Genomic DNA, 17,736 nt, shown 5'->3' with positions numbered 1-17,736 from the left:
ACACAACCTCTTGTAGTGTACCCACAGTCTCACCAACGGCTCTTTCAGTGCAAGTCTCAGAAACGGCCGAGAAAAACTGCCAAATGGCACCAGTGGGTTGTGTCCACAAATCAACATACATGAGTAAAATCGCGCTCAAACAGGCACCAAGAACTGGTGCATGCAGTAAAAGTGTTCCCTGCAGGGATATCTGCTCTCAAAGAGCTCAGTAGCACTAGGTGTGCGCATAGCAAAATGCATCTGTCATCAACAGATCTGTCCGCAAAGAATCTGTTGTTGAAAGGATTGTCAAATTGCCCGTGAAAGCACTGTGTCTAGTAATATGGAGAATTTGTATGTGAAAAGGCTAAAAAACCCCATGTAACTTGTAACCTGCGTGGCGGTGTCGCTATGTGCCGATTTCTATCGCCGGACAGAAATGTGCTAGTCGAATAGCCGTCAAAGGTGTCATAGGCAAAAACCGTGCCATACAACGCGATCCGTGCGCTCGATACACTCGGTCCCGATGCCGGGTGTCACTCCTCCATGGTAGAGGTTCCTCACCCGTGCGTGTGACAAGTACAATTGTCGATCGCGGAAAAAATCATCCGTGTGAAATATATGTCAGATCGAATGTCAAAAAATCTGTCGTAATGTGTAAGTAATGTCGAGCCAGTCCCGAAATGTGAGAGTCGGTGTCCGAACGGCTCTAATCACCGATGTCGATGTCATCGTCGTCTCCCGTGTCGCCGGACGGGAGTGGCTAGTCGAATAGCCGCAGACGATTCTCCAAGCCGCCGTCAACGCTCTCTCGCTTTGCCCGAAAGTAGTGTCGATGTTAAAAACTAAGAGCAGATTGATTCGATGTTGGAAAAGCCAAGAGTTAGTGGGCTCGATGTTGAGAAACTAGGTCGAGCCGAAAGTGGTGTCGATTTCGATTGTGGAGTCGGATTTGAAAAATTTTCAACCGTTACTATGTTCTAACCTCTCTCTCTCTCTCTCTCTCTCACGCTCGCTCTCAAACTCGCTATCTCTCTGGCACTCGCTCTTTTTGCTCCATCTCAAGCTACTGCCTCCAAGCTGGCTGAAAGGAGTTCTTGTTGTCTCTGTGAGCTGTGTTTCAAGAGGGGTCGAGGAATCCCCGGGAATATATCTAATTTTTCATGTCATTTCTGCAGACTGACGGGTCAGACGAGATGAGAGGGTTGAGTGTGTATCGCTTCCCTGCTCCCCGTTCTTGGCTGCTCAAATCGATGCCCAAATTCCCAATTGCTTGGGTTTGCAGGTTGCTGCTGCTTCTCGCTGGCTACTGCAGTTCGGCTGCCTTGCTTGCCCGACTGCCTGCTCTGTCTGCTACTCGGTGAAGACTCTCAATTGCCCCCAAGCTATAGACAACACCAAGCAAAAGTGTGTGTGTGTGCGCGCGCGCTATATACAACACCAAGCAAGTGCTCTTGGCTGCCTTGCTTTGCCCGATTCTGCCCACTGCTGAGACTTCCTCCTTTCCCCGACTCTTGCTTGATCTTGACTTTCTCTGCTCACAAGCTATTCCACTTGCTCACAAGCCTTTGATTGATTGAACCCGATTATGCCTCGCCCAAAACTGGATGCACCACTACCTGCTTGAAGCTTCTAAAACTCGATTTCCCTTCTAGCTCACAAGTCTTGCCAACGAGTGCTACCGAACACCGAGCAAACTTATCCGAGCAAAGTTATCACAAATGTGTTGCTAAAAAATATGTACACACACACACAAACACATAAAAGATAGGTTTACACTCAGTCATACCAAATGCTTCCAACAACTCTTGGACATAGCGTTGCTGAGAGAGAAAGATGCCCCCCTTTGTCTGCCATATCTCAAATCCAAGAAAGTAGTGAAGCAATTCTCTCTCTCTGTGCGCTCAAAGGCCTATAACCCAAAAGAAGTACAAACAGATAATATAGTAAGAGTACTATCTCTATATCAAGGTGGCGTATAGGAAGAGTGCAGATTGAACCACAAAAAAAAGTGAATAATACCAGGTGATGTTGCCATGATCTAAAATCAAAAGAACAAAGACCTTGTCCATATCCAAAGGATGAGAAAGACAGAGAGAGAGAGAGAGATAGAGAGATTTACTCGAAACCCAAATATGTCATCATTTGTTCTATGCAAAGTAAATTGAACATGAGAGGTATACACGTATATATGTCATTGCGGTTTTACTATCGGATATTTATTTATGGCTATATATTTCGTCGTTTTGGTATGAATATTAGTGCATGGCATATCGGCAGGCGTCGAATGAGTGAAATAATCAAAAAGTTCCATAGTAAATAACATATTGTGACTAAACTCAACATTCTCTCCCTTAAGCTCCCTCTCTCTCTCTCTCTCTCTCTCTCTCTCTCTCTCTCTCTCTCTCTCTCTCTCTCTCTCTCTCTCTCTCTCTCTCTCGCCAGGTAGCTAAGTCTTATCTACATCTAAAACAAGTATGTCATTTCCCTCTTGAATAACAGGTCTTGAGTTCAGCTCTCCTCATCGGATAGATCTTTCAAGTCACTTGGGATAGTTTCCTACGACATTAATTCTCTTCTTCTTCTTCTTTTCCCTCTCTCTCTCTCTCTCTCTCTCTCTCTCTCTCTCTCTCTCTCTCTCTCTCTCGTGAGGTAGCTAAGTGTTATCTACATCTAAAAAACGTGAGGTCCATAACAAAAGCCTTTATATCAACCTGCTTGTACCACGAAAAATACTAGCCAATTAGATTTTGGATAGCAGACAGCAATGCAATCTTAAGAGGGATCAAAGATTTACAGCAATGCAATCTTAAGAGAGATCAAAGATTTACACCTCCTAGAGGCTCTATTTATTTTCTAACCATAGAGAGTTTCTTTTAATATCATTTCTAAAAAATAAATCCTAAAAACTAAGCACAATTTTAATATTTTCTCACTATGCTTTGCAAGTAATGTAGTGGAGATTTTTCTTTTCCTCCTACTTTTTCAAGCATCATGCTAAAACATCCTTATACAAACACTAGCGGCCGAACAAAATGGAATATCATTTCTAGTTTCAATAAGATCTAATTTAGAACCAGAGACTCTAAAAGCACATTGCTCATAATGACTCTAGCCTACCAATATGCTAGATAAAAAAAGCTGCTTGTTTTCTAGCCTCCCCTGACTAGGCAGTTCTTGCCTAAAAAAAGTTAAAAAAACTTGCTCTCCCTACAAGAACTTCCCATAGTAGTATGGGCTAAGCACCCACCCCCAAAGACACACTTGCCCAATCATCTAATGTGGCTTGAGTGTATATGTTCAATCATGCTTAAGAGGAGAAAGCATAACCTCGGACAAACCAAGTAGTTAATATGTGGGTGGATGCTTGAAGTAACTAAAAGGACTGCTAGAGGTTTTTAGGGACAATGATAGATAGATAATATATTTCATGCCAACTATTGCCTTTTATGATTTTAGCTATGTATGCTCCTTGCTTGATTTTGCTCCTTGATTGATTTTGCTCGGTTTTATTATTGCTCGGAAAGCTTCACTCATTAGGAAATTTCGGAGGTCATTTGGAGGGCCTTCTAAAAAAAATAGGATTTTGATTTTCTCTCTCTTGAAAATAGGTGTGGTAAAAGCAATTGTAAACTTGGAATAACCATTCGAAAAGTGCACTTACAAGTAGATTCTTGCCACAGTATCATAACGGTCCTGATGATTGAAGAATAAATCATTTTCAATTGCATTTAATGAACGTCCTAGAATTGGAGGGAGTTTCATGTACATGGAATGTATGAGTAAAGGAATAGAACGTATCGTTCGAAAACTGCTCTCTCCTTACTCTCTCACTGTTTGAGGGCTGACCTTAAAGAAATCCTCTCTTTCTTGCCCTGTTGCATACATGGCTTCTTCTTCCACCCCCACAAATGTCCTCCTTAAAAGACCCTTCTATCATCTACACATTAACTTGGATCCCCAAAATACGCCATTGTGTGTAATGGAAATGACCTATGAACTTTGAGAGTAGCCGAATTAGGAAAGTAAGTGAAGCACTTTTACGAGATTACTTTGTCAGCATAGCGGGTGAACTTAATTGATGGTAGCAACATAAACATGGTACTTAGTTAACTTGGCATGAACAATACTTTTGCAAGAGAGAGAGTTTAGAGAACATGACAATAGTTGAGGACCGGATTCATATGGAGCCGGTCCCCCCTCCAATAGGCATTTGTATTATAGTTTCTCCCATCAAGAGAGACTTGGTACAATAAAATCTTTGTGTTCCTTGTGACCTTGGTGATGCAATGAAGATGGAAAGCTTCATGAATCACAAACATAACATAACATAGACTTGAAGAAAGCATTAACTATCCCAAGCCTCAGTCCCAAGGCCTCAAACACCTTTGAAGGTGGAGAGAGCTAGTGGGGAATGAGGACAGGGAAGAGGAAGAAGAAACATTCCATAGGAGAAAGAAGTAGTTCCTCACTTATCATTTACTCTTCTTGCTAGCATACATAATAGCATAGTAATGGAGATGGAGAAGATGGCAAGCTTAAGCATTGAAGCATGACTCTTGGTTGGATTTGCATTCCATACCCAAGAGTGTTGGTGTAGGCTTTCACTCTCACAAGCTTGGAGAAAGAGGTGGTGTTCCTCAACTTTCACCAAGTGAGAATGGTGTCTCCAATGAGTGTGTGTGATGGTGTATATCCCCTAGCACCCCCCTTTCTTGATTTGGGCAAAAATTCTACTTGCTACAAGCTCATTAGACCCCTCTCCCCTTAGCCAATCACATCCAGCATGTAGTCAAGCATATGGGTAGTCTTTTGACAAGTGTCCTCCTTACCCCTTAGAGAGAGAGAGCTTGAAAATATCTAGATATTTGTTAGGTGGAAGTAAAATCTCATTGGACCCCTCTTTAGTCCAACCCATAGCATTCATGCACCCATGTGGTTAAGCTTAGTGAGAGTCTGACATGTGTCCCATGTGCTCTTTTAGAATTCCCCTAGCTTTGAGATTTTTATGCATAGGAAGTTTCTCAAGAAATTTCCTCATTAAGTGAGTAGGTTCTCTTTTTTACTCAAGCATCTTACCCCCCATGCATAGGAAGATTCTCAAGCAACTTCCTCATTAATGTGACAAGTACCTCAAGTACCTTAGTCATCAAGCATGACAAGCACCTTAGGTGGAGTTCCCACCTCAAGCACAGCCCTAGCTTGCCTAAGTTTAGGTTGGGTTCCCACCTCAAGCACAACCCTAGCTAGTTCAGATCAGGTTCCCACCTCAAGCACAACCCTAGCTTGCTTATGGTCAAAAGGGCTTTTAACACTAACCATTGGAGGTCTTTAATGAAGCTAACCCTAAGCTCTTTTAAGATTCATTAGTTAGCCTTGCTCTTTGGTAGACCATCGCTCATTTGGGCCCCTTTACCATTGGCCCCGTGTTGAGATAGATCCGTAAGTACATGTCTATATTCTAACCCTTGTTCTCATTTATTATCCCATATTGAATGATCAGTTTAATATGAGAAAATCATTTGGGTTGGTTAGATATTAGATATTTGATGACATTACCTCTCTCTTGAATCCATAGTCGTCCTCGACTATGACGTAAAAGAGATAAAGTCATAGCCATTAGTCAATTTGTCTTAGCGGGTAGAGGATCCCTTTTTACCCTACGACATCATTCCAAGATGGATGACTAATCCATTTGGTGCTTGGGAGACATAGCTGCCGCAAGCATGTCTGCTCTTTGGTCCATTTCATCCTCCCAAGTAGAGTGACAAATTCTACACGGTGTTTGAGAGACGTTGTCATCCCAAACATGGTTCTTAGTATGCATACTACTTAAATTTGTGCACAATAAAGAGAGAATTAGTCTTATAAGACAAAAACATTAATTATTTGAAAGAAAAATGTACATTTGGTTACTCTAATATAGCATTGTAAGCGTTGACAAGGTTCATACTATCCTTAAGTCGCGCATTCCTTGCATCCATCTAGCATCTTCAAAAGGATAATTTTTGAACTTAATAAGAAACCGTCGGATAATCTTACCATGTCATAGTACCTTGTCTTCATGCTGAAGAATAGCTTCGGGTTGTAGTACCTCTTCTTGATCTTCAATTTCGGGATGGTCTTCAATAATTGGTTCATTTGGAGGTTCTCCTTTGTAGGGCTTGAGTAGGCTCACATGAAAAGCATTGTGTATGAGCCAATGGTTAGGAAACTTGAGTTGATAAGCTACCTCATTGATTGGCTTTAAAATTTGAAAAGGACCATAGTATCTTTTTGCTAGTTTAGCATAATGCTTTTGATGGTCCGTAGGGTTTTTGCCCGTCATTTGCCTCAATCGAGCCATAGGAAACTTAAGTAAGATCCAATCATTTTTTTTGAACGTTAAGGCCCTTGTGTGCTTGTTAGAAGTAGCTTTTTGCCTTAGTTGGCAGATGGATATAGCCCCCTTAATCTTTTGAAAAGATGTTTGCAAGTCACAGCTCTACTCATCGGTAGCGAAGATCTTCCCATGTAGTTTGAGTAGCAAGGGACTTTTAGGTCTTCCTTCTATGATTTCAAAAGGTGCTTTTCTCATAGAAGTATGGATGGTATTACTATACGCATACTCTACAAGAGGTAAGTACTTTCTCCATTGTAAGCGTTGATCTACTTCTGTGACATAGGTCTTTAGTAGATCAAGAATCGTAAGATTCGCTATCTCACTTTGGCCATCCGTTTGTGGGTGATAGGCCGAAGAGAAATTCAATCTTGTACCTAGATTTTCAAAGAGAACTTTCCTGAAATTACCGATCATTCTAGGATCTCTATCTGACACGATGGACGTTGGCAATCCATGGTGTTTGAAAATCTGTGATATGAAGAGAGTTTCCATTTGGTGTGCCTTAATAGTCTTCTGGGATAAAGGGTTCTTTCTTGCTAAACCTGTCGACTATTGTCCATATTCCTGTATTACCATGGATAGATTTTGGTAATCCAAAGATAAAATCCATGTGTCACGGCTAGGGACTTGCTACGCGCCATGTGCGAGCCACAAAGGCTCCTAGCACATAGTCATACAACAGACAAGCTCACAAGGAAGAATGGTGTGTCACTCACCCTCCTGTGTAGTTGCGAATGAAGGATTCCTGCGCCGCGAAGAAGAGGGAGACGCCGCTACGTCGCGCTCAACCGCCTCGCCGCCGTCATGCCGCCGCAACGCTCGATCGCACACACACTCTCTCACTCTCTCTCTCTCTCTCTCTCTCTCTCTCTCTCTCACGCACACACACACACACACACACACACAAGGAGATGGTGAAGGAGAAGGTGGAGATGGAGCAAGAGCAGCTTCTATTGCACTATGAGAGAATGAGTAAAAATTAGGTTTAGTGGCTTTTAAATGAGCTCACCCCATTCACACTTGGGCGCCCATACTTAGCCAACTAACTCCTTGAATATTCCAGTTAGAGTGCGCCTGTCATCGGCGATCACCCTTACCCTGTTCCTATTGGTCCGAGAAGCCCGGTACTTGACTCTAAACAATACAACATTTATAGATCATAGGGTGTCCGTGTGCCGTGAGGGTTAACATGCCCCCCTTCCTGATGTAGATTCCGTCCTCGGAAGCTATCCAGTTGAAGCTCGTTCGTCGAGATGGAAGAGCAGTCGACATGGATGTGCGTAGCCTTCTTCAATCACTGCAAAATCAAACAACATTGCCACAGTAATTGCATTCTCATATACAATTAAAAATCATATGCAATTTTAGACAGACAAATTGATTGGTAACAGAATTTTAGACAATTTGTCAGCAATAAACATTAAATTGCAATATAATCAAATGCATAAATAGATGTAAAGGTAAAAAATTAAACAAGTCCGGGGTCGCTAATTTAACGGTCAAAAGGCACTAGAGCTCGACTATTAATACCATGGGTAACTTCTCAATTTTTATTTTTTTTTGGTTAATTAAGTTGTTTAATCACGAGAGCCAAGTATTTGATGTTCGAGGGTTGACTAGAGGCTATACCTAGAAGACCTTGTAGTTAAGCTACGATAAAAGGAATTTCTCATGAAATCATTGCCTGACTGATTACCTTTTCTTTGACCCCCCAAAGTCTTTTCACATTGATTCAATTTTGATGTGTGTGCTTATTTTGTATGCCTTGGGTTTTTTTCTTTTCAAGGAAAAGCGCCCACACTGGGAACCTCTAGGGCTCTAGTACCATAGGCGATACATGTGAGTGAAGTACCAATTTAAGCAGGGATTTCTCTTCCAGCTTAAAATTTTACATTATGGCACTTTGATTTTTTGTTTGTTCATTTTCAGCATTTTAATTTTGTAACTTTGGGGGGTCATATAACACTGTTACCCTCCCCAGGCTCATCACATTAGTAAACTCCCTTTATAATACTTAAGCTAAAGGTCAATAGGGTTAAGCCCACTAGAAAGCCCTAGTACATTTCACACAATGCTCCCTAAATCGGATTAAGAACCTAAGTAACCATTGCGTATTAGGAAGGCATTCCCCATGGTATTAAGAGAAGATTTCTAATACCTAGCTTGGTCAAACCAGCTTAGTCGGACTGCTTGATTTTTAAACCTAGACAAGTGATTATGACAAAACATTACATTGAATTAAATGTTTGATACTAAGCAAATGCGCTGAATATTATGCCACCAATCACAATCAAAGCAGACAAACATGGATGCAAAAAGATAAGGGCAATGCTAATGGACATAAAACACCTGTTTGTGTTGATGGTCGCACTTGATTTGAAGTGTGAACGAGAAAAAGGTTCCATGAAGGTCCAAATCCTATCAATAGCAACACGCTCCTGTACACACTAGGAAACAAAAGGAATACCTCCAGGAGGCACATTAGTGGGAAAAGGTACCAACACTTATTGAACACAACAAAAAACATAAGGAACCCTAACCTAATTATTTGCACTCCCCCTAAAGAGTCAAGGGAATAGGATATTGTAGAGGTTGGGGAGAAACCCTAAGGCTAAACCCCTATCCTCGTCGTCGAGATAAACAAAGTCATCATCCATGAGACCATATGTGCCATCCGTGTAGTCATGTAAATTTTCTTCTTCATCATAGGTGCCCATGTTTACTAAGAAGGTCACTAGACGCCTATAGTCATCTTGGTCAAAAGGGTAGGCTTGTGCAATGGGAGAAACGCTCTCTACTAAGTATGGATCATACGTGGTCAAGAGACGTATCAGCCATTCTAACTCCTCAAAATTCCTCTCACATGCTAGCGTACCTATCAAATCCCATTCACATGCAAGCACTGGAAAGACCATGTGAAATATTTGTGAAAAGTAACGAGGGTACCTCTCACCCAAGGCAGGAGTCGATGACTCTAGCGTACTAGCCATATCTATACAGGCAAATAGATGATGGTTAAAGTGCAAATATTACAAGGGTCGTGTTCTTGTGCATAATTTGTTTTTATGATTTGTGTTATGGCTCTTGCTCTTTTACTTTTTTATCTCATTTTTGTGAGTATAAGGCTTTATATATACATTCCCTAAGATCGGAGATTAAGAGGTCAGGGAGAAAGGTTGAGAGGGAAGCAAGTGAATGATGGATGTCCACAAACACTCCCCCCTTCCTTGGGTAGATCATACCGTTTGAAATGAGCTTGTCACCCTTTGAAACCAATTGTTCCAGTTGGTAATAGGTAAGGATTTTTGCCAGTAGTTTTCTATTACCCTAGGTGCCTCGTCAAGTTGCTGAAGTGGTTCATCAGGTACTCCTTGAACACTGGGAGGTGTGGATTCTTTTGTAGCTTCATGGAGGTCCACTACTATAGATGGAGGCTGTGTAGAAGCTTTTACCTCTATGGATGTATTACATGAGGAGCTAGAAGCTTCATGGAACTCCCCCGTTCCTGAGCTAGGTGGGATAAATTGGTTTTGCCTTGGAGCCCAAACTAGCTCTGGACTAGGTGTGTAGCATTCTGTGATCTTTCCCTTCCCATGGTCCGCCGTTGGCTTTAGCGTTACACTGTTTGACTCATATGGGTTATTTGTCGATAGGGAAGGACACATTTTACATTTAGGTACCCAGATTTGATCATTTCCTTTATAGTATCCTTGGGCTTTTAATAGTCATTTAGGAATCCAGCGCCACGTTTTCTTACATTTCTTGGAGCGAGTGGGACGTTTCTTACGAGGCTTCCGTTTTTTAGCATCAGCCATGGTTACTAAAGAAGCTTTAGGGACCCACTTGTATGCTTTCTTTGTTATATTAGGATGGTTCTTGTGTGTCTCAAGATTTCTTTCAACTACATCAGTTGAAGATCTAGAGAGTTGGGCTATGGGGACGTATGGTTCAACCTCCTGGACATGCAATGTCTTGGGTTTTATTTCCTTAGGCAATATCTCAGGGACTATGGCTTGAGTGGTAGGGATAAGAGTTGGTTTTTGCGTTGTGACACCCCCAGTCCCCCAATCAATAGTGCATTTGGTGGCTATCATCCACGTGCGTCCCAGGTTTATATTACCCTCCATAGTTCCAGTAGGCATGACCAAAAAGTCTTGAGCTACAATTCCATTGTCATAACTGACAAAAGTGTTCTAGATTCCAAAAACCATAGTTTTTTTCTTGTTGACACCCTTGACTTGGATAATACTCTCAGATAGAGGTGGCTTCCCTAACTGACACCACACCCCATAGGATAGCAGATTATATTTAGCACCCGTGTCCAATAAGGCGTTATATAGCACTTTTCCATAGGCACTATTTAACTCAATAGGGTATCGTAGAGGTGTGTCAGAGTCCAACCAATCCTCTTCGATTTCCACGTGGAATGCATTTGTGACTCCAAGGTTAGCCTCTCGTTTTTGTCTTATACGTTGTTGTCGCTCCTTAGCCTCAGCTTGAGCTTGTATCTTCTTTAACTCAGTTTGTGCTTTGGCGGCCTTCTTTTGATGAATGGCCCGTAGTTCTTCTTGGCTTAAAGGATCATAATATCTTTTGAATTTACTCCCATTGAGGAATCCAATGGTTTCAACTCCATCAAGAGTTTTTACACAAAGGGTACCTTGTGGGGTAATTTCACATACTCTAAATGGTCCTTTACCAGCATATTTCAACTTTTTCTTCTCTTTACGTACTCCATACATAACGACTTTATCACCAACTTTGACGTCCTTGTCCTTCACATGGCGATCAAACCACTTCTTTCTCATATCCTTTTCCACAAGAGCATTTTGCACATCCAACTGTCTCTCTTCGTCTAAGATATACAAACGCTCGGTTAAGGGGTTACCATTCCATCCTTCTTGCGAAGCTACCCTAAGATTAGGAATGACAAACTCCTAAGGCATAACCGCTTCTTGGCCGTATACCATTTTGAATGGCGTACAATTAATAGCCACTTTATAAGCAGTACGATAAGCCCATAGAGCAGATGTCAACTTCAAATCCCAATCAGTGCGATGAGCTTCTACCGTCTTGGTTAAAATAGAGATTAGAGTCTTGTTGGTGCTCTCGGCTTGTCCATTAGCTTGCGGGTAATAAGGTGTAGACTTATGGTGGGATATCGTAAAGGTCATGGTAAGCTCTCTTATTACCTCATTTATAAAATGGGTACCATTATCACTAACAATTTCAAAAGGGCAACCAAATCTTGTGATAATGTTCTCAAAAAGAAACTTAGCTGTTGTCCTCGCGTCAGCTTTTTGTGAAGCCTTAGCTTCAGCCCACTTTGTTACATAGTCCGTAGCAACTAGAATACATCGAGATTGAGTGTTGCGAGCTGCGGGACTAATTGGACCTACAAAGTCTAAGCCCCATTTTTCAAATGGTTGGGTTACTTTAATAGGATGTAAGGGCATTCTGTCTTTGCGCTGTGTGGTCTTGTAACGTTGGCACTCATCACACCCTTTTGTAAAAAGTGATGCATCCTTAAATAAAGTTGGCCACCAATAGCCTGATTGCAGCACCTTTCTAGCAGTCAGGTCTCCTCAAAAATGTCCTCCTGCTATGCCCATATGTGCTTCTTGCAAGATATACAAATATTCATCCTCGCGGGCACAACGCCTAAGAATATCATCCTTGACTAGTCTATACAAAGTTCCGGCAATCAAACAATAGGGTTCACATTCTTTTACTAGCCTTCGAGCGATATCCTTACGAAGTTCCTTGGGTGGAAAAACATTAACTAAAAAGTTAACAATGTTCTCACTCCATTCAGGCATAGTCTCAACTATGAATAGGGAAGTATCGGGTAATTCATCATCAACTCCTGTAGGGGCTTCACCATTGGGTATACGAGACAAATGATCAGCCATGACGTGCCTTTTACCGGGTCTCACTACAATCGTGAAATCAAACTCCAGAAGAATTAACAACCATTGTGTGATTCTTCTTGTGGAGCATGGCTTGTTTACCAGATACAGCAACGCTTGATGATCCACATAAAATACAAACTTGTTTGCCAGAAGGTAGTAGCGAAATTTCTTTACTGCATAAACCATTGCTAAACCTTCTCGCTCTGTAGTGGTGTAGTTCCTTTCAGCATCGTTCAATTGACGGCTTGCAAAGCTAATGGGATAGTCCAATTTATGTTCTCCTGGTTGAGTGAGAACACACCCAATAGCAAAGTTTGATGCATCAATATGCACATGGAAAATGACATCCCAATTAGGTGTCCTTAAAATCGGAGCACTTGCTAGTGTTTTCTTCAATTGTTCATAGGCCTGGTCACACTCTTCAGTCCATTTAAATTCAATGAGAAGCTTGTACAAAGGACGTGCTATCTCAGCGAAAAATAAAATAAACCGTCGATAATAACCCACGCGTCCCATGAACCTTTGAACTCCCTTGTAATTGGTTGGTGGTGGTAACTCTAGAATCACTTTAATTTTTCTCTCATCGGTTGAGATACCATTCTTAGATACTATATGCCCTAAAATAACTCCATGCTTGACCCAAAATTGGCATTTGAACGGGTTCAATGAGATACGATATAACCTACACTTTTCAAACACCTTCCGCAAACATGATAGATGTTCTTTCCAAGAAGAGTAAACACAAAGGTCGTCTAAGAAAGCTTCACAAAACTCTCTCAAATATTCTTTAAAACCAGTGTTTATTAATCGTTGGAATGTAGCAGGGGCATTTGTTAAGCCAAAAGCCATCACACGAAATGCAAACACGCCAAATTCTGAGATGAAGGCAGTTTTAGCTTGGTCCTCTACCTCTATCGTGATTTGGTTGTAGCCTGAGTACCCATCTAGAAAGCTATAAGATTCCTTGCCTACAACTCTTTCTAGTACGTGTTCGGAATATGGTAGGGGGTAATGGTCTCTTCTAGTAGCTGCATTAACTTTTTTTAGGTCCACACACACCCTGAGTTTCCCATTCTTTTTTGGCATGATAACTATTGGAGACACCCATTCAGAGTGTTCAATAGGATATATGAACCCACATTTGATAAGCTTTTCTAGTTCTTCTTGAATGATCTTTGCGTACTTAGGATTCATCGGGTAGGGTCTTTGTTGTACGGGATTCGCAGTGCTAATCATAGGGATTGTATGTTGGACCACAGAAGGTGGAACACCTTTCATATCATGGTATGTCCAAGCGAATATGTCCTTGAATTCCTTGAGAAGCTCTTTGAGGACCGCCTCTTCAACTTCTGTGAGGTCTTGGGCAATAAAAACAGGTTTTGATTCTTCACCGGGGTCGGCTAATTCTATTTCTTTAACTATTGCCGGACCATCATAGATTCCATTATTCCCATCGATAGGTATTCTTTGGGCTTTTGTGTACACAACCTTTGCTTCCCCTATGGTGTAAGATTTGAAATGTTCTGGTGCAGGATGCAAGTCTGTGGATTCTGGTTGTGCTTTAGTCTGTGCTTCTATTTTTGCTTTCTTGTGTTGTCGAGCTAACTCTTGGTTTTGACGCCTCCTTGCAGTGCGGCTCAACTTTGGCTTGTCTATGATCTCTAATTGGGATATTTCATGGGGTCGTGGTCTACACCACATAACATTTTGGAGATATTCACCCCAATCGTCTACCAATTTTCGATGAGCATCACATGCTCCTATATAACTGAGCCATTCTGCTGAGGATCTCTTCTTTTTTATCCTAGCACGTACATTGGCTCGATATCGATGCCTCTTAAAGTTTTTCTTTTTCTTATTTGAGACCTGCTTTTGATTTGCATTTAGATATGGCTCACTAAAGGAGTCCTCGTTGGTGTCCTCTTCACTCTCGGAGGAGTTATCATCGGTTGATGTGCTCGGTCCTTCCGAATGTTTTGACTCTGAACTGGCTCCACTCTCTAATTCATGAGATTCAGAATCCGTTTCACTCTGGGAGTCAGTGTCTGAGTCGTGTTGGTCAAAGTCTTCTATTGAGCTATCGGTGTCACTGTCAAATTGGTCTACAATTGCCTTGCCCTTAGAAGATGCATGTATGGCACTTATCATGTTCAGAGATGCAATTTTTGGTACCTCTTCCCCCTCTGGTGTGACCCAAGTGGTTCCTCTATTTCCCCAGGTATCTATGGTTGCAGCTAGGTGTACCCAGTCTACGTTGTCTGATTCCGTCATACCCCGTAACACATCCATGTAAGGAGAATCTTGGACAATGTCTATATCCTTCTTACAAGTGTAACAATATTGTAGTGGGGCCGAGTGAACTGTGGTGTCAGAGCGATGATTAATAATGGTTTTACTCCCTAAGGGGTGTACCTTACCAGTCACCAAATCCACTCTAAGGACAGATTCTTGGAATTGCAAATAGACATGATTTTTAGACCAATCATGAACCATTTGTGCTTCCCTCATGAATTGTCATCCTAAAATCATTTCATATGACATAAGGTGTTTAGAGAAATCCATTACAATGAGCGTATGTCGCACCTTGTGTCCTAGAACTTTGATCTTAAGATCCTTGAGCATCCCCATAGGTTTGGCTATGGTACCATTTGCCATCTTTACCACAATGTTAGTAACACTGAGGCGGGGTTTTCCCATGGATTCCCAACAATCTTCTGTAACGATGCTAACTCCCGCACCACCATCAAGAATTCCCTTTATAGTTAATCCCTTGGTAGTGATGGGTAGGGTCGCATTAGACTCGTCGCCTTCAAAATACTGCCCTAATTCGTTAATGGGTACCTCGATCACAGACTCGTGTCCATCTAAGTCAAGTGATTTCACATGATTTTCCTCATCAATCATAATCGAGTGAGGCCTATTTGTTTGCGCAAACTGCGGTAATCCCGTTTGTAGCTCTCCCTTAAGGAATGCTCGAAGTGCAAAGACTAACTCAGGATCTCCATACAGCTTTGCTATGATCGTGGTTCGGACCTCAGAAGACATGAAGTCCACTAGTTTGGCAACATTCATTGGCATTTTGCAGGGTGTAGGTCCTTGACTAGGAACTGGTGAGGATGGAATCTCATATTCCTCAATGGGATCAGGTATTCCTTCGTTAAACATCCTTTCCAACAAGAAAGGTGTATGCTCACTTTCTAATGTCCCGTCCTCACTCCCTTCTTGGATGATACTAGGTATGGCTAACGGTCTATGGTTCATGTGGGGTGGATGAACTTGCGTGGGAAACACTGTGTCATGAATTTTGACATGCATGGCTTCTAGTTCTAGTTTCCTTTGAGTCTCCTCCACTAAACCTCTTAGATGTTTCACCTGCTGAATCTCGTCTATTGGGTTTGGGTACGTCCCAATCTTCTTTTTACGATTCTTCCCTTTTTTCCCCTGTGGTTTATCTTCGGGGTCTTGGATTGGATTTGGAAACACTTGTAGTGTTTTCAGAGGCTCTTTATGGTTTTCTCTTATTCGGTTTTCATTTGGTTCCATGTTACGGTTTTCTTTGTCGGTCTTTCCCTTTGTGGTATTGGTTCTAGTCTCCATTGTCTCGATTGAATCTGAATCATACTCGGGGTCATTCATATACACAGGGTCATCTCCTGTTCCTATGTTTGTTTTGGAACTTGGCTTTGAATTTCCCATATTCTGCAACCTCTTCCTTCGTGTCTTCTTTTTCTTTGCTTGGATAACTGACGCGGTATCTCTCTCTTCGAGGATATGGCCTGGCCCTTGAAGCATGGACCGTGTAATCGCATAAGCGGGTGCGACGGGTGGTATTGGCGATGTCACACTAGAAATTTCGACCAAATTTAGGGGTGTGATTTTAGGCGCATTTGGGTTATAGGGGCATTGGGAAATCAAGTGATCTATGCCACAACGATTACATGTGAGTATTGGCATTGCAGACGTGCTCCCTTGATTCATTTGCATCTGTGCAGCATTCTTTTGCAGCCTAATAGGGCACTCCGCTGCCCGATGTGGTCCACCACACTCGTAGCATTGAAGAGGTGGCCTCCTAGCCTGGGTGTTGATATTTTGACCTCTGGATGCGAGAACAGCAGCTTGATAAACCGGCTTGACTTGCCCCCAACAATCTTCCATGTAGTATATAGGACACTCTTCCAATGTATCAAGTCCGTAGGCAATACTAGTGTCTATTTCCTCCTCACAGCCATCTGCATAAGCATTAGATGGCTCACAACCCACTTGGTTCATAGGGGCGACTCTTGGATGCGGAGGCTGCGGTCCTAGCATAGGAGGTGGTAGCGGTGTAGCTTGTACAAAATTTTGAGATCTAGGGACCATGTGTTGCGGTAGTTGCTCAACAGGTGGAGCAAGCATCAATACAGGAGCTCGAGGCGCATCCGTCCAGGCTACAGGTGGTCTATTTGCCATCATACGTTTGATCATTAAACAATCCTTAGCTTAGTGACCATACCTACCACATGCGTTGCAAGTTCCATTAAATTTTACTCTAAACGTAGGGCACTCACTAGTGCTATGTGGACCTAAGCAAATTGAACACCATTGTTGCTCCCTTCTTGGATACATGTGACTATTTTGAGGGGGTCGATTATCCTTAAGAGACTCTTGGATTGCCTTGGTGAGGTCTGTCAAGAATGTCTCAAATATCTTTGGCTCATTGGCAATGGGCTTTGCAGTGATGGGTTCATACTCAATGGCTTGTGAGCTAGTGGATTTCGTGTCAGTAGACACCCTCATGCCTGTTATCATCAAGTTGTCCTCTAATTGGATTGCATTGGCAGTGACATCTTCCCAGGTTGTGATACCTCTAATCACTAGTCCATTATAGATTCTTTCATTCCTCAATCCTTGAATGAATCGATCAAGCAGCTGGTTATTGTTGAAGCGCTCATTTACAGGGTAGCGAGAGTTTAAGTGCTTTAGACGACTAATGAAGTCCCTTACTGACTCTCCTTCCTTACGTTCGGCCTTTTGTAGCTGAGATGCTACACCCCAAAGCACACCTTCTCGTATGTACTCCTTTAGAAACAACCTTCAAAGGGTAGGGTAGATTGTTTTCTCATCCACCCTTAGGGTTCTATACCAATCTCCAGCCTTCCCACTTAATGTCAAGCTTAAGGCATTGCACTTATGTAGTTCGTTGCGTTCCCCTAAGGAATCACATACTTGTTCAAACACTTCAATGTGTTTTCTAGCATCTTCGTCCCCATTGAATTTTTGCGTGAGTTTGGCAATTTGTACTGCCTTACTTCAGGGCTCTCTATTAGATGCATGACGCATATTTTCCGCGATAGATCGACCTATGGTTTGAGCAAACGCTGCCAAGTCACCTATGTGAGGAGGCAGGGCCGGTGGAGGTACTCTTGGAATCATATGTGGGAGAGGGACGGGTACCGGTCTTGGCATATGTGTGGATGATGCAGG

This window comes from Adiantum capillus-veneris, chromosome 8, assembly GCF_014529385.1.
Source record: "Adiantum capillus-veneris isolate H3 chromosome 8, ASM1452938v2, whole genome shotgun sequence".
NCBI classification, from domain to species: domain Eukaryota; kingdom Viridiplantae; phylum Streptophyta; class Polypodiopsida; order Polypodiales; family Pteridaceae; genus Adiantum; species Adiantum capillus-veneris.
Note: the sequence above shows the minus strand (reverse complement) of the source record.